Genomic DNA, 18,960 nt, shown 5'->3' with positions numbered 1-18,960 from the left:
CTGTCTACAGTAAAAGCTTGAACTATCAGCCATTTTATAATTTCAGTTTTTCAACAAATACAAATTAAAATCCACTAATAAACGCGTTTTTCCTCCTTAGGCCTTAGTCCACAGTCACAATACTATCTTTGCAAGGTGCTCTGAGCTTTGCTACTGAAAAGAGACTTGTCGCCGTTAAAGAGTTAATTTAGATGCAGAACAGCCTGAATTTGTGACATAACTAAACTCAGATGGTCTTCTGAAGACATCAAGTAGTAAACAGTTTCTTTCAGACCTCATTTTCACTCTCTAGGATCACTGCAGTACCCACACCATTTCCCTGGGACTAGCTTTGGAGAGGTAGTAAGGATTCAATCATATGAGCCATTCTTAAAGTTGAAGGACTGCTGAGACGTTCTCAATAAGAAATAATTGGAAACCATGCCTCTATCATAAACAATTTATGGAGCTGCACAGTAATCAAATGTCTCCAGTTCACACAGTTACTGGGAAAATTGTTCAGATAACATAGAATCACATGACAATCACAGACATATGACATCCAGCACTACCTATCATTCCTCACATTTACCACACTATCAAATGGCTGAGGACGTCCACAAAAACAGTTTCTGAATTAATGTCTGGTTGAAACAGAACAAAATGCACATGACACTGCTGAGTAAAAGGAAGTGCTTTTGAGATTTTTGCAGCTGTGCTACTATCCTCTTTAGCTAGATCCACAGACTCACAGTTAGTTAATAGCTTGTAGCTAAGAAATACACCTGAATTTCCTGAGCGCACGATGCACCTAGAGCTGGGGTCTCTAATTGATTAATCTCTAACCAATTAATTATAGTCTGGAAGATGACAACATTAGCCTTTTTCACACACACATCAACTCCCAGATACATTGCATCTGAGTTTACAGAAGAGACTACTGTAGATTTTACATTTTAATCCTGAATATTACTTGACACATATTAACATTTTCATAACATTCTATAATGTACCTGTGTTAACTGCAACATAGAGATTCACAGGCTCATAAATTTCTTCCACAAATCAGGGGACTGTGTTTTCAATAAAACAGCAACTACTGTGGATACTCTTCACAGTTTTACTAACCTACATGTTATTCCTAGATCCAAGATTGTGGTAAAATATTCCTGCCATGTTTTTACAGGGATTTGGCTGTACTCATGTATTCTAGCCTAACCATTCACAGAGTGCAACTATCCAGCCCTGAAAGCTTGCTTCTACCTAAGTAAAATTAATCTGAAGTTTAAAGAAAGAATTTTATTTTGTATAGTGTTTACTTTATCAGACTAGAAGTTAGAAGAAAGAATTTTGCTATCTTGTATCTGTTCTTTATTGCCAATTCATATGCTTTGGTCATTCTTAAATATTTGCCAATGGCTTTAGTTAACAAAATAACTTTAACTTAGTATTTGTAATAATGTAGTTATTCCCTACAGTAATAGATTGTTTAGGTAACACTGCAAATACAGAGAGAATCTTATCTATTAATCGAAGACAGAACTGGCATCAAGTCACCAGGAATGACCTCAGTATTTGAATATAAAGGATGTTTAAGAAGGTGCCAGCACCTCCAGATTTTACTGTGTATCGCCAAATCCCAGTGAGCATCGTGGCAGGGGCAGAGCAGATCCTGGCTCAGCTACAGGCAGGGAGGAGGGGCACAGTCAGCTCAAAGACAAGAGGTATTTTCACCTTCCCAGTCCCAGGGCTGAATTGGCAGCCCCTGTGCCTCTCTGCTGGCCGCTGGAGGCCAGGCGGTTGACATGGATCACTGGAGGAGTGCGTACGTGGGTGGTGTCGAGCCAGCGACTCTGGCTTCAGGCCAGCAGGGAAATTGCCTATGTCAGGGATTTGTAGAAACACAAACTTGGTGGAAAAGAGACAGAGGATCTTGTCCTAAAGGTCATAGTGGTTTATTTTTTATACTTTGTTTTTGACATCAGTTTTAAGAATAGTGTGCCTTTTTCCTCAAAGCTAAACTTCATTAAGAAAACTTCATTATTTTAATGATCACTCATTAAAATAATAAGAGTCACTGGTATACCAACTAAACTAGGTAGAAAGCAGATGCAGTATGTACTACCTTTTTTTCTTCTTTTTGATGATCCTTGCCAACAGCTTCATTCTGAACAGTGTCTCTCACATGGAAACCAGGGTGTTATAGTGTAAATGAACATCAGGCCTTCAGAGCAGGCGCTTCAGGATCAGCTTCTATAGCTCCACACACCCAAATACCTACTTGGTCTGGACTGCAATCCCTTCAGCTCCCAGGGACTTGACAGTACACAGGAAATTGCTGGCTTGAACCTCTACTATCCAAAATGCCAACCATGGAAATCTTTCCTGATGACAAAGAATGAGCACATTCAAGAGTCAAGGATTTCTGCTAGAAGCCTTAAATGACATCTCTTGTCACCTTAGCTTGAGTTTAGATTTGCCTGCAAAACTAGAAAAATCTAATAGAGATTTCTTTGTTGGAAATTATGCATTAAATTAAGGCTAATTTGGTTCCTGGCTTTAGTTGTCTTTGTAGCTTTTCACTAGTAAGGATAATGGTTTCTGCCTTCCATTTTGAGTGGCCTACACATAAACACTTTTAATTTTAAATGAACAAAATTCTTCTGTAAAAATTAGTAATACTAGTAAATCACCTCTTGTATTATCTAAACTCAAGCATTTCAGCTGAAGCAAATACGAATCCTGATCCTGAAAACTGAAATGGTCAGGGAAGCATCCACTTCATATAATAATACATCTATAGAAAATAAAACTGATAGTACTGATACATATCATAATGCAAGCATCAGAATCACCCGAAAACAAGCTCAGTGTAATGACTATGTGCTGTTGACTTTTATTTTTGTCTCCAGGGAATAGTATTTACTTTGCTTTAAAATTTATATGAGTCATTTTGTTATGTGCTTTTTTTTTTAATTAGTCTGAAGGAAAGAGTCATTTGGGAAAGAGAGCGGAAATCAATTCTGATTCGATATGGATAGCTACTGTGCGATGTAAACTGTGTGTTCTTTCTAATTAAATGTAAACATGTGCAGTTCTAAAGTCCAGCAGTGATGACAACAACTACTAGAAAGGATTGCTTAAACCCTGGTCAACTGATTCTTGTGAACCTTTTGTTCATACCGTAGGTGAGCTTGGGCAATCTGTCACAGGGTGAATGCCAGTTGTAACTGACTTTATTTTAGGTCATCTTCAGAGAAAAGTCTTGACAAGAATGTGGAGCGCTCTGTAATACCTCCAGTTACTCATTAACTATGTCCTTCTGATAGCTAATCAATAGCATTGCATGGAGCCAAACACACTGCACTGAACTGCCCCTCTTCCAAAAGCCAAGTCTTGGTAAATATTTAATGGCAGTAAAGGTGTTTTGACTCTTATCAATCTGATATGTTAAAGAACTCTTGAAAGAAACTTTATCTTGCTTCTCTCTGCATAAATAATTTGTTCAGTTACAACTTTAGTCTTGTGTAAAAGCATTTAATTTAATGATCTAAAACTTTTAAATCAAGGCTTTGGACAGAGAAAATGTAGTTTCAAGCCACATGTCACAAAATAAAGAAAAAAACAAAGTTTATTTCCTTGATAAAATGCCAACTAGAAATATACATCAAGGAACCCAGCCCTTTATATGATGGTAGTAGTAAATACTGCGCCAGACTTGCTCAAAACCTGTTATACAAGTGCACATTTGAGATTTTCTTACAAGGCTTTGGTTTCTATGAAAATCTTAGCTCTCACTCACATTAAGATGGTGTAGGACTTTTAGCCTCTTTTCAGCAGGGTAAAAAAACTACTCTAAAATAGTTATACTAAGATCCAGAGACTTTTTGTTCCCATCTTTAAATGGGTATATTCTCAGTTAATGAGTTTTATTGAGTGTTTTTCCATGTTCTGTTTTTCTTTGCAAAGGAGCTTGTCTAGATCACTAAACAGAGAACCACTTCTATCCTGACCCTTTAACATCTAGTGTGTGCACACCTCTGCTACAGTCAGGTAGCATCTGAACGTCTCCTTAGAGACTTATAAGCTTATTCTATGCCTCTGTGCTAATGTCACAGGACAGAGGAATCTCCCAACCCACTCCTCCAGCAGAGTCTTCCAGCCTTCTCTGCATGATCCAACTTCAGTCTGAGCCTAAGTATTCTGAAGAAATGGGTTCAGCAGTGGATCCAAGCTTTTTCTTGGAAAATTATCTGGGAATCAAACACTGACAGTGTTTCAGTTTCCAAAATGTGAATCACTATTAATGTTTTCCCAGAAGTATAAGCATTATTTTTTTATCCAGTGCTCAAACGGTCCCTTTAGTGCTTCTGATGCACTAATAGATCAATAGATTAAAAAACACAGATCACAGACATAATTCCCAAACACTAGCATAGATAAACTGAACACATGTTTTCCAAACACTAGTAATTGGCTCTGAGGAAAACAGTATTAATTAAAATCATAAAGGCATATAAATCAATCAAGCAGTAAAGTGCATGGCACCATTCAGGAATGACTTGCTGAAGAAAGCCTGTTACTAATAACCTCAGAAAATATCTTGTACTTAATACAATGTTATCTTTATAAATCAGACATGATCATGAATTTTATGGCTGTCCTGATTTGCTATTGTGATTGCTTGGCTTAACTCTCTCACTGAACCAGAAAAGCAAGAGACGAAGCTGTCTTGGACTCAGGGCTGGCTTCCAGCCCTGCCTTCCAGCATGGCCAGGAACATCCAGCTGAGTAGATGGAAGAGAAAAGTCTCTCCAGGAGAAGGCAATTAAAAGCAATACAAAGAATGGAAATGTGCTTCAAAGATGGAATAACTAAATGCATATGGAATTTGAGAGTTGGATGATCTCATGGATCAGCTGAGTAGCACTAAAGCTAGAAACCCTCAATGTGACTGACCTGTTAAGGGGAATCACATGGAGCTTTGCCCTCATTACCTTGTTGCTGAATGATTGAGTTGGTTAAAAATCTGTAAATGACTTATAAAAATATATATATATATACCTTTTTAAATTGAGGCTCCCATCCTCACTGCCATAGGAAAATAAAACAGAGAGTATCTGAACAGTTTTGTCTGATCTTTCTCAAAGGTGTACCTGAAAAATATTAAGCAACTCTGACCAAAGGCAAACAAGGTTACTCGTGCTCCAGCACATGCACAGCTGTGGTCACTGATGTGACAAGAAGTGAGGTACACTGATGAACTCTAGGTGATTGTGCAGATGATTTTCCTGCTTTCTTGGTACCGTGCACAGTAACATGTGCTTCTCTGCAACGCTGGTGAGTCACTAGGAGAACTGCATGTGCTGCAGTCTGAAAACCCTCCTCCAGGCTGGTACAGATGCCTATAGTGTCTTACTTTTTGTATGGGCTTTTCCCATACAAAAATGCAGTCGGTTTGGGGATTGCTATGCAGATATACTCTTAGCAAGTCACCTCTTGAAGGCATGTAAATGACAGTGACAACATATCACTATTCAGTAAGCCATATCTTACCTAGCTGCTGTTGCTAAACCTGAATTCATATAAATCATACAGCTCCTTGGACAGTTAAGTGCTATGAAACAAGCCAGCTAAAATGATGGCTTAAATGATAAAGGAACGTCTGGGAAATTCAATATAGGGGAAGTCTGCTTTCCTATTGTACCAATACTTACTGAAGCAACTGGGCAGACTTGTCTGGGCCATTCGCCGTAATGCAAAACAAGGATACATGCTGGGAGAATGATTTAGAGAATTGAGGATAAGAGCTCTGACTTGAATTCCCTCTTCTATTTCACATATTCTGTGTGGTACTGAACAAGTCACAACATGCAAACCTCAGCCTGCCATGCAGAAGCTGGGAGCAAAGGGCTTTTGGACACCCAGGATTACTTTTTCTTACCTACGTGTGCCACATCTGGAAACCTGAGGCCCTGGCCTTCAGTTAGGTCTCAGCACAAATTAGTATTAATGGAAAAACATAAAGGAGTTAATTAACAGTATGCATGTGTTGGCAATGCACATCAGCCCAGTTAACCACAGCAGACAGATTCAGGCCTGGGACCTTTATGGAAAAAAACACAGCTGTTTCACACAAGGAGGCAGTTTCTGCCTCCCCACTTCAGGTTCAGCCACCACTTCCACCACAGGGCATAGGCAGCAACATCAGCCTTCTGTGCTTTGTCAAGCTGCTGTTAAGCACCAAGATCCTTCTTACCTGAGAAGGTGTTCTTGGCTCTCATCCAGGCAAAAGGGGCTATCAATTGGATATGACCTACCAACTGGAAGTCAAATCATGCAACTCTCATACCTCTTGAAAAGTGAGAGATTACACTGGTGGTTGCTGGAGAAAAGTCAGTGGAGAGCTCCAAAGTGTACGGGTTGGAAAGACGCTGTAAAAAGTTGAAGAATTGATTTCTGTATCCTAAAACTTTTATAACAGTTTCTCTCACCTCTCTCTTCCCTTACCCTCAAGAGTTTTGACCACTAGGCTACTGAAATGAAATCTGTACAAGAATAATATAGTTGTATAATTTAATTTAGTGTGAGTAAAGATGAAAACATTTTTAACATTCATGAAGCAGGAGTTCACAAGGAAAACTGCAGCTTTTTCTTTTTGCCATTTCTCCATAACCAGCAGGTAAAAGTGAAATACTGTAGCAGGAAATGTATTGGTTGCACTGAACCAAAGAATAAATTATTTTCTCAGGACCTGACAAGGAAACTGAATGAGTATGAAAGCTTTTGTGAAATCTAGCCAACACTGAATTCAACACTGTTCAATTCCTTATTTATTTTTTGAACAGGACAAGATAATTATTAGTATGAATACTGCCTACTGTGCTTATATACATTCAATGGATACTATATTCTCCTCTGATAGGAGCACTAACATTGCTCAAGAGAGAGAACTAAATTTCCTATGTCCTGATAGTCCTTGTCACAACTGTAAAGTGTAACAATATATCACTTTTTTTTTGTAAAGACAGGATAAGTAAGAAGTGCTAAACAGAAGAATAAGTATTTCTGTATCTCCACCAAAGACCTTAGGACGGAAGTCCCTTTTAATTGATTGAATCGAAACAATTAGAATGCAATGTTATATGAGCCAGGATAACATTTAGATTCTGCCTAGCTCAGAAGCTAAAGAAAATCAGATAACGTAAACCTTGTTGCATGTCCTTTTTCTCACTCATTTGGGTGAGGGACAAATTCACAGCACTTCCTCTTCCTTTTTGACGAAAGCTCCTCCCAGTTAAATCTTTTTTAATGATGGTAGAAGTCATTAGTGCATCTCCCATTGCAGACCAGGAGAAAGCCTAGCAAAAAATGCCTTGAATTTATTTGTATCAAGAAGCTAAAGGCTGTGGCCACCAGTAGGTGCTTACAGTGTTCTAGTAAAACAAAATACTTCCTGGAAATTTTAGTGCTTCCTCCTGATCTCTGGGAATGGAACACCAGAAGAGAAAGAATGCAAGAAAATATTGCTTTACACAACCCCAAAAAGGGGCGAGAAGAAAAATACTCCTTCAAGAGTAAAAAGAAATAATAAATAAAAATATGCCAGGCCTTAACCTTGCTTATCTCGTTGACCATGGGATAGGTAAGACACAAATCATCAAGGGTGAACTTTGAATGTGATGTAGAGAGTTTTTACCTTAATGAAACATGTAAGATCAGAACCTGTGAACCAAATGTATGATACGCCCGTAAGTTTTTTTTTCACAGACAGAGGGTGAGCGGATATCATTCCTCTGTTTAATCAGGAGTTAAAGCATGTACAGTAATTCCTTATTTTCACAATATTTCTTCTGACAAAGATAACAACCATAAGAATGGCTCCCAGCTGGCTAAACCTGACATACAGGTTTTGTTAATAAAAAAAATGCATGACTTAATTAATGAAACGGATCTATTAAGACTGTCCCCCAATCTACCACAGTGGCCCCACCTACAGATGAACTTTACATGACCTATCTTATGCAAAAAGAATTGTATTAACTTGCACTGGAAGCTGTTATAGAGGAAAGGTTGCTATGAAGAAAAAAATATGACTCAGAAATGCATATAATGCCCCTAGAGGAGAAAGCTTAGTGTTTTCACTTTTAGTCAGTGTTTTCTTTTATGGTGAATAATTGAAACGATTTTGCTAAACTGTGTAAAATTATTTCATTGACAGTAATTACATGTGATCTATTAGCACCTGATACTATCTATTGTCTAAATTGCTTGCATTCAATCCATGAGTAATGTCAACAGTATTAGCATCTATTATAATAGCATAGCTGAGTAAAAATCATTTTTAAGTATTTGACATTCTTGTAATCTTTGTCCAGCCTGACGTTCAAAAGGAGTATCATCATACCCACGTTGTCTTTTACTCTTTCAAAGACATATCTTTATCCGGGTCTGCAAACTCAAGGTCTTTAAATTAAAAAACAATTTACCTCTTTTGTTCTGGCAAGCATAAATCTGTAGCAATCTGCTCCTTTTACATTCTTCTGTTTTCCCGTCTAGCTGTCCCATGCTAAATCGCTATCCACGTTCACCTCCATCAACTTTGGCAGGCTCACCACCTTCGCCAAACTAGTTTTTTTCACCTCAATCGAAAGAGCTGCAGTGTTACAAACAGAAAGAGGAACTCTGCCACATTTCCACAACTAAGTTATACATATATTAATCAATTTAACAAAAATCCCACAACCCAAACCTGAACTAATATAAAAACTGGACTCACAGCTATCTTTTTCCTCTCTTGCAGCCTCATCCTTATTTCAAAGGTTTCAAAATTCTTCTTGCCTTTTAGCAGAGGAAATATTATTAACTATTTGAGATTACTTTCTCATTCAAAGCAATGAGTGCCACACTCTTCTCCAGACTAAAAAGCTGCTTTCTCTCCTTGGAATAGTAACTTCACAGTAATTTAGAGGAAGCAGGAGAAACAGTTGGTCTTTAAACATTAAATGTATTAATAGGTCACTGACAGCATATGGTTCATCTAGAAAAGTCAGTTCTGCACTTGCATTTCCTAAAGACGGCTGCGATACAATAGCTACTGTGAGATATTTGGGTTTACCCCACTTAACATGTAGCAGAATCTAATAACGAAAACATAAATCAGTATATTTTCAAAAGGGAAAAAAAAAAAAAAAAAAAAGCATGAGTAGCACTATTCACATCCTACAGCTGGAGAAAAAACATTCCAAAACACGCCCTTCATTTACACTCTCCAAATGGGGACCCTCAGGACTTGGCGTTTACAAGTTACAGGGACTTGCAACTCCAGACAAAAACAATGACAGATCAGGATATGCAAAGCAGGAGTCTCCGAAGCACTTTAGTGGAATGTCTAAAATCATCTCCAGACTCATGTTGCTCTTAAGTCCTGCTTGGGTCTCTGGAGACCTCAGACCTGAGAACATGGATGAGAGCATTCAGCAGCACTTTCTTGTTACATGGCATTGTCAGAAATGGAGCTTCTACAGAGCTCAGAAAAATGATCCAAAACAGAAGTGATGCAGGCTATGTAGATGCTGGCTTGCTTAACAAACACATTTATGTGATTCCCTGGAGTAGAGGGGAAAGTGATTAATATGAAGTCTGGTACCTTAGGAGATATAGAGACATAATTCCTAAGAAGAGAAGCTCTGTCTGCTCCCAAGGCATTGTGAATCCATTCCTTATATTTTCCCTTCCTAGTGCTAGATCATGAGCTATCAAACCTTAAAATCATAACACTTTGATGAAGGCTTTGTGGATGTCCTTACCCTGAAGTTCTGACTCATTTAGGTGATTAGGTCAACTCTCTAAATTTTAGGATAGAGAAAAGAGATAAAGTAACAGGACCACTTCAAGGCACACTTAAATCAATGGGAGAACTCTCAAGTCCAAAGTAAATATATCTATTAATAAGGAACTCCATAAATGGAGACGCTAAAAGAAACAGGCCTGTTCACTATGTTCTGAGCTTTTAGTGCAGACCTTTGTCTTGATTTGCTTACTCTGGGGAAAATGAGTTCTTAGTTTTGTCTAAGGAAAAAAATTTAGCTCACGGGAATCTGACGAACAGAGGTTATATATCCGTGCCTAGAGATAGGGAGAATGTGACCCAGATCAGAAATAATTTGTAAGAGCAGAGCAGATAACGGAATTGTTTAGATGGTGGAGAAAAAGCTTTGGGACACACAAACCAAGTATTTTACAACAAACAAAACTAAAAATCAAATTGCCAAAATAATCATAGCTCAGAATCTGATGTACATTTATTGGAAGACATAACATCTTGCTTTTGTTTACGAGCAGTAACATTCACTGGCTGTTCAAGCTGAAGCACAGGCAAGTCTTCAGAGGGAGACTACGGGAAAGAGAAATGGAGTACGATATTCTCTGAGTAACTATGGTATGTGTGGGAAGAACTTCAGTTGTTGGCCCCATCAAGTCCTGACAAAAGGAATGTGAGAGCTGTTCCCAAGGTGAAAGAAGACAGGCTGAACAATTTGGCTAATGGGATCACATTTGAGCTAATGGGATCACCATGAGTTGCTCTGCTTCTGTTGGTGTATGTCAAAACTCTGATGTACTCTGATGTGTTTTAAAATACGTTCTACAGCAGTAGGCTAAATCTTGAGGCATTTTTGAGAGAATTTACATATTTTCAGGTTTTGAGACTTGTGTGGAAAAAGTCTACTGGGCAAGAGCACTTCAAGTTCAGAAGTTTAAAAATTGTGAGAGTAGTTTTTCCTCTGTCCAAGGAAAAAAACCCCAAAAACTGAAGGCTTCAACTTATCAGAATCTTATTAAAGAGACATTTATTGCTGCTGCCCTCACATAGACATGCAGAGGTTACAGACACTTTGCATTTGCACAAGCCCCTAGTTGCTATCTCTCACAAGCTGGTTTTATTCTCACAAGAGAATAAGCTTGACTGCACTGTAGCACCAAGCCGTATTACAGCATGCTCATATCTGGCAAACACTCGAAAATGCTGTAATGTTACTAATTTCTGGAACCTCTGGAAAACTTGCTTAATGATCTTGATTATGGTACCTTTGGTTATGGTACCCCTCTAGAGATGCTCATGGATCAATCTATACAGATTTAAAAATAAAATAGTACAGGTCAAAACGATCAAGCTTTGATGTCTATAGTTAAACTATATTCCAGTGAGTGACTGGTTTTCCAAACGGACACTTGCAGATCACTTCCAAACTCCCTAAGTGCAAACTCAGGTGCCTTAACTTACATATCCAAGACTGAAAATTTTGGCCATACAGTTTAACAGGCAGATCTGCTGGGAGGCCTCTTGTAACCAGATTTTTTTTTCTTTTTAAAGCCTCATTATTATTGGACAGATACTGGCCCAAGTCCAATCCACAACTGCAAATCCAGAGAAAAAGCTCAGAGCAAAACAGCAGCCTTATTAGCTTTTAAAGATTTCATTTTCAAGAACTCAAGACCCTTTATTGACTAATGAAAGGTTGGGTCCCCAAGCCCACAGACTGATGTTGCTTGGAACATATTTTAATCATTTTGGAGTGCTAGCAGCCATCTGTCTAAAGAGCTTTGATAGCATAAATGCACTCTGAACTGCAGTGTCTTCTGATTAAACCGTTTCCAAAAGCCAAAGTGAACCCACAGGCATGGCAACTTCCAGACAATTCAAGGCCTTGTGATAAGGCTGCTTTTATTATTTAGCACATCATTACATTTAATGACACCACAGATAACAGATACACTAAAAAGATACCATTGTCATCTCCTATCTTGTAATAGTAACATCCAACTGTGGCTTCACCCAAAACTTCTTAGATAGATAAATTAAATTATTTTTTTCCCCCTGCTGCAAGCACTTGAAATGCTAACAAAATAAATACATAACAAATAAATAATACAAAAGACAAATGAGAACTCTGTTTTGTTCCTCACTACTTTCCTACTTTGCTTAAAAAAAAAAATACAGAAGACAAGCAAGCAAATGCCAAATCTACTATATTTACAGTTTAGGCTATTGGCTGTTGGGCTGATACTGCTTGCACATACGACTCTAGTTTGGCCAGCAGTGAATACAAATTTACATTGAGATGAGAGACATTCCTGACAGTTACAGCTTTTATAATGTCAACATTTATGAACAATTTTTGCACAACTGAGATAATCATTTCCTACTCTAACTCTGGAAACAAAGCTTATTTTGTAGTGATCAGTGTTTTTGTCCCATTGTCTGCTGAATGGTACACAAAAATGCTATTAACCCTGAACGCTTGGAAATAACAATGTTGAGCACGAAGGAAAAACATTTAAGCTACCAAAGTAAAGAAATTTCTCCTAAAAATGAAAGCACCAGCCTTATGAAAGTGGCAAAAAACTGCATAAAAATAGCTCTCTTGATGACAGGAGAGACACAGTGATGGAGTCTGTGTGGCAGACCATGGCTTCATTTTCTCCAATCATCAGCAACCTCAATGGGTTCAACCCTGAGATTACAGGATTTGCAGGCTTCTCTTCCTTCTGAGATCTGATTATTGGCCCTTTAACTTACTCAAGACACTAGACACCAGTCACTAGAAGAAACTTCTATTACCACACACTGCAATATTGTATTTTTCAATTTACTAGCTTTCATACTAAGTGTGGCTAGCTAGTGGTGTGAAGAAGGTGAAAGAAACACAGTACTTCTGTGTTGCTTATGAATACATTTGTGGGTGGCCACGATCATTGAAACAGCACAGATTAAGAGAAAAGAAGACAAAAACAAAACATAAAGTGGCTCAGATAGGAGAAGAGCTTCTCTAAACTAATTTTGCTGTCAAAGAAAATATACTACTGACAATTAATTCAGTATAACTCCCACTCTCCTTCTGTGGCTTTTCCTTCCAAACTCACAGTCAGAAAAGCTTCTCTGCTAGTGAGACAGCAGCTTCATAGCATTGTTTACATGCTTTTTTGGTGGTACTAGAAAAAACTGTGCTAGTTCTCCTTCTTGTCATATGAAACATATGAACTGCAGCTTATAAAAGCAAACTATTACTAGTATGTTACATTTTACTCAAATATTTGAGAGGCTTATAATTGTGCAAATCCCAGCAGGCCTACTTATTCACTGGAAAACTGTGGCTGAAGCTTCTAATTTGGTCCCTATCATCTCTAAAAATGACAGCCTTCACATCTATACTGGAAGAATCACCCATATCAGATGAATAACTTGTCATTGTGCAATGAAGGACACAACATCAAAACCCTTCAGTTTTCGAAACACAAGACCTCTACTACATTAGTTAGAAAAATAGCTCATGGATGGAATACAAAAATGCAACATGTTCTGGTAAAAGCCATCAGGATGACATACATGTAGAAATTTAATAAAAGCTCTAACTTAAAAAAGCAACAGAAAAAAGAAAATACTTTATTTTAGACTTCTCCTGCCACCTGAAATTCCAAGATGCTTCCTAATACACTTTCCAATGACTCCATGCAAGCAGGGCTAAACTCAAAGAAAAGCAACATAATGATCAGCATTGCCTTAAAATTTATGTGGAAAATCTTCACATAAAGTCATATTTTTTTAATTTTGAGATGTAAATTCCAACACAAAAATATGGCTTCCTGTGGCAAATTTCTAAGTCAAATTTTCCTTTCACCTTGACATTTCAACTTGAAATGCTATTTTGTTGCAGTTCTTCAGCTGAAGAGAAATAAACTGAAATACATGAAAATGAGATTTTTTTTATTATTGAATTGACATTTTAACACAAAAACATGCCCTGTGAAAAATCAACAAAAAAGAAATGGCATTTAAAGTCCTCTGACAAGATTATTACTTTATTTCTAAATACCATTTTCATAACAAAAGAAATTCCCTTTCACACAATATTTATTGGACAAGCCAAATTATTTCTTTTGCAGTTTTAGATTTTCTTTCAGCCTTCTGAAAGCTCTTTGAACAGCTCTTAATATACACACGGTTTTCCTGTATTTTTTTAACTTGCTCTAGACACAACTACTTCCTATCCTGTAACTGTTTTCCTTTCCTTGTTTTAAAGTAGAAGTACCCTTACTTTCATAGTCCTAGATCTCTAAAGAAAATGGTAAAACTTCTTATTTGGTTTATACAAATAAAGCAACTGAAGCATAGTTTAGTGATATAATTCATCTATATTAATCCCGCATTTCAACGACAGAATCAGAATATGTAGCCTCTGGTCACATACCCTTTCTACTAGATAACAGATTCCATAATTCCACATATACTCTTTCTAGATTTTCCAATGTTTCTTTTGAGTATCCTTACATTATACAGAATAGATGTATCTACTGTCTCAACATTCTAATTTTTACAAGTACTTCTATGGGAGTAGAACATTCTGTACCACTGATCTACTCCAATCTATCAGTAGCAGTCAGTTGGCTGTTCATAGGTAGTTCTTCTAGAGATTTTAAAGTGTCCTTCCAATAACTCCATTTTATTAGACTTTAACAAATTTGAAAAACAGTTCCTAGAGATCTCTAGCTATCCACTTACTCCGAAAAGCACAAACCAAATCACACTTCTAGACTTTTCATCTCACTGAGAAACCAGAGGGGTCATAACAGAAAACCAGAGAGAGGAGGTAAAAGAGAAGGGGAAGGATCTGTCAGGCAAAGGAGAGCTGCAAACAGAAAGCTTACAGAGTCATGTATACACTCATGAGACCGTATCAGCATCCAGTAGCAAGGAATTCCTTTCTGTCAAGCAAATTCCTGCTCTTAGAGAAGAAACTCATCTGAAAAGGTCCATCACAGTAAAAATGACAAGTTAAGTGTCGTTATAGTTCATGCTACCTCATGACACCAAGATCAAGAAGTCTGCTCAAGACTGATGAAATACAGTATAAGGAGTTGCAGAGTGCTTCTAGCTTTAATGTCCCTGGCAGAACAAGTGACCGGTTAGTCCTCAGCTAACCTTAAAAACCTGAGAAAGTTTGCCAATATAACACATCCAAGAACAGAAGCAGTAGTAGAATTAGCATGTTACATGGTAGAAATTAAACTGCATCTCTGAAGGTATTAGGCATTTCAGTCTGTATTCACACTGCCCATGCTCCTCCTCAGATCTGCTTCTTAGTGTATCCTATTGGCAAGACACCTCTGAAGGCCAAGAGCCAGTCCCGCAAACATTAGGCACAAAGATTTCATAAAATATAGGTCAGACCCATCCACACCTGCATCAACAACAATAGAAAGCAATTTGAGTGTAATACATTAATCTCTGTGTGCTGGTTGCAGGGATGGCATGGTGTGGCCTGTTACTCCATCAGGCTGCTGAGATCTCTGACAGTTCAGTGCTCTCTCTCCCTCAAAGCTTTGATAAATCACTAAAGCTAAGTAGGAAATAGTTTTTCCATGCTACATGATATTTTTTTTCCTCCTAGAGAGATGGGAAAATTTTCAAAATAATGTCAGGAAGAGAGACATTTAAAGGTACTTTTTTTGTGTGTGCGTGTCTCTGAATTGAATGAGAGGTGATGTCTCTGATGGTTGAGATATTCCACTGGGAGGCAAAAAAAGAGACAACTTCCACTCCCCCAACAGGTTCAGGTACTGCTTTGCCTTTTCATTGTCTGTCAAACCAGCACCACAAACACCAAACCTATGGTATATACTGGAGTCTCTCTCTACCATTCTTCTGTGCAAAGACTCAAAGATTAATTGGAGTACAGATGTAAGTCTGGACTGCCACACTCCCAAGAAAGTTCCCTATCCACTGATTTATACAGTCAGTCATTCTCACATTATAATTCTGGGCATCTATAGCAAATGCAGGAGAGATAATAATCAATTTCAGGCTAGAGAAAAAGAAGTTTGAGAATGGGTTAGGGGGAAGAAGATAATCCAATAAAGTGTGAAATACATAAGGATAACAAAAATAACAAAGTAGGGCTCTGTCTCTACTACTCACTTTCACCGAGACACTGTGAAATACAGCCACCTCAGTAGCACCAGTAAAACCTCACACAGCTGCTCTGCCAAAGCAGAGGACCTTACTGATTTTTCTCTCCCTTCAGCTGTCTGATCCAGCTCATGAAAAAGACCCCAAACTCAGGATTTTACCTCTTGTTACACTAACAAGAGCTGTGATTGCTCAAGCAATAAGGAGATAAAGAAGAGAGAAGGGCTTACCAGTAGGAAAAGGCTTGTGTGAATAGTAAGAGATACCCGTCAACCTAAAATCTCAACTCTTTCTAGGCTGCAGCACCCCACTGGAAAGTGGCACAATGACAGAGGAGAAGCTTCTTGAACCCCTAGATTCTAAATCTCAGGTCCAAATTACCTTGTCTTCACAAATTAATTAAATTCACTAAAACCTTCACAGGTTGCTCAGAGAAGATGTGGTTTGAACCAATCTGATTTAAAAGAAAATACTTGCCTCTCCCCTGACTAATTTCAAACAAATAAACAAACAAACAGAAAGAAAGTATGCACATTAAAAAACCCCAAACTCTACTTTAAAAAACCCCCAAAAATCCAAACACAACAATCCAAATCAGAAAGAAGGGCTAAATCTCCATTCTTCACACATCCAAATGTCCCACAAAAATAAGTGGCATTTTATACGCAGAGAGTAAACTAAGAAATACAGTTTGGACAGTATTTGAGTTTTTTAATGACAATGACAGACAAACAAAAACCTTAGTGTTTCCTTATAGAGCCATAATTTTCCGTATGTAGGGCTGTATCAAGTGAGTAGGTTAGGTTCCTTCACAAGGAGACAATGTTTCCCACTATGTAATAGGTGAAAGTGCCTCATCTCTTTAGTAAAAAGGAGAATCCTTCACTTATAATCAGGACCCTTAATTAGCTCAAGATTTATGTTTGATGTGATGTATTGAAACTCTTGGATAAAAGTCATTGCTGCAAGTTTAGAGAAAACTTAAAACCAGAACTGCCATGTCCTCCCTGATCTCCCCCAAATTGTTCTGCAAAAAGGACAGTAGGTTTACAGTGATATCATTATCCAGTCACTCTTTTTAATGACTGTAATTAAATCATGTTATGTCTAAAGTAACTAAGGCTGAAATGATGACAGTAACTGCCAGAAAAGGAGTGAGCAGATAGGATGAAAAGAGCAGGAAAATGAGTCAACGGCCATAACTGAAAATGTGAGATTAAAAAAAGCCATGAAAAGACCAGTTCTCTGATGTGAACTGCAGGGGCAGGTTCTCAAGATATGCTGCTATTGCTTTAGAGGAAGGACTGAGATTATCACTCTTAACCAGTGATTACAGCCTCCCTAATCCCACTGAGAATGGGTCCCAGTTCATTTGGACTTGGAAGCTGAATGTTAGAGCAGCCCATTCTTCTCCTATACATTGTTTACCCTTGAGGGAAATCTGGACTGGAGAACTCTCTGAAAAAGACTGAGAGGTGGCAGAAAAAACAGGCTGAAATATTTGATTGGGGTCAGTTAGAAAACAGGAGACTGACCATTTAGGCAGTTGTAGTCCAACTTGAAACTGCAGTGGCTGTGAACCACATAGAAGATAAGGATATTTTACAAGAATAAGATATCTTATGAGAATATTGACATGTTAGGCAAAAATAATATAGTCTTTAATAGCCCTTAAAAGAAATGAGAGTAACAGTCTAAGAGCAAGAAATACACCATTATATATCCACACACAGTCCATGGAGCACAGCTGAAACGGTACAATCTTGAGCATTACATTCCATAATATCAGTCATGAAACTATAGAATGGAAGTAAATTAAACATATCCCATTGTATTGAGAACTTGAACAGAAAACAGTCTGTTTTCCCAGGGCTGCAAAAAATCCCCCACAAAGCATCTTTCTTCATCCATTTTTCTTGTTATAGGGTTAGTTCTGAATTAAAATAAAAATTGCGTTTTCCCTGTGCTTGTAAGTCTTTAATTTGAGGAAACAATAAAAACCTTATTGACTCTCTTCTCTTTCACATCAATTCCAGTGTTTAAAAAGATGAACTTCCCTGTCATTTTACAAAAGCCTTTGTGGAAAAAATATACAGACTTCTATAAAAACAATTGTTATTTAGGCCCTTTGCTTGTGCAACTTAAACATAAATTCCAACTTAACTGAAGTATCAAGAGTATTAAAACTTTAGATTTAAATTTTGTTAAACCTCTTCAACAGTTTATAAGTTATAAAAATGAAAGAACTGGTTCCGGAGTAAGAAAATTGTTTGCAGTGCTCACAGAGAAGCTATCCACATTAATTGAAAGTTTGATCAAAAAATAATTATTTTAGGTCATACTATTTACTAGCACAAGGAGTCTCGCTGAAGTTACTCTGCTATTTCATGAAAACCATCACATAACTATAAAATAAGCTTTTTCTCCCATGCTGGATGTAACTTATGGATTCCAATTACTCTGCAACATCCAACTCCCAGGACTGTGATGTACAGCTGCCATTAAAACTCCATCTGTCCATGCTACTATAGCTTACTTTCAGTTCTTCTTTTCAACTTCCAGAGACTGAAAAATAATCTAAATGGAATTTCATTTTAACATTGCAAGTTTTTTCAAATGTCAGTTCATTAAGAAATTTGCTGAGATAAATATTTCTTCTCATTGTAATTTCTAGTCTGCAGATATTTCTACATTTCACATATTTCAACAGCACGTTGGAAGAATCCTTGGAGAAATAGTTTTTGCAAAAAGTTTTTGCTGTCCTTCCTCCTCTATGAACAACAGACTTGGCAAATACATGGCTTTTAGAGCTACTAATTAAATAATGGAGGAACCTCTTGAATTGCCATTGAAATAACTACTCAAACTTACTAAATTCATGTCTAAACTTTACCTTAGAGCCTAGACATACCAATTCTTATCCTCAGCACCTTCATTCAAAGGTGTGTGAACTAATGCAGATGTGCATCTTACACAGCTGGAGAATAAACAATAACTTTATTGAATTGAGAAGC

The 18,960-nt window shown here is 37.5% G+C and overlaps 1 protein-coding gene across 6 annotated transcripts in view; it reads right to left on the bottom strand.

Annotated features, from left to right (window-relative positions):
• The window catches only part of MIPOL1 (mirror-image polydactyly 1), a 193,633-nt gene that overhangs the window by 27,431 nt on the left and 147,242 nt on the right, over positions 1–18,960 (bottom strand). The gene's annotated exons all lie outside the window — the stretch shown is intronic.

Source organism: Colius striatus, chromosome 6 (genome assembly GCF_028858725.1).
Source record: "Colius striatus isolate bColStr4 chromosome 6, bColStr4.1.hap1, whole genome shotgun sequence".
NCBI lineage: Eukaryota > Metazoa > Chordata > Aves > Coliiformes > Coliidae > Colius > Colius striatus.
The sequence above is the reverse complement of the archived record's forward strand: the minus strand, read 5'-3'. Positions and strand labels throughout refer to the sequence as shown.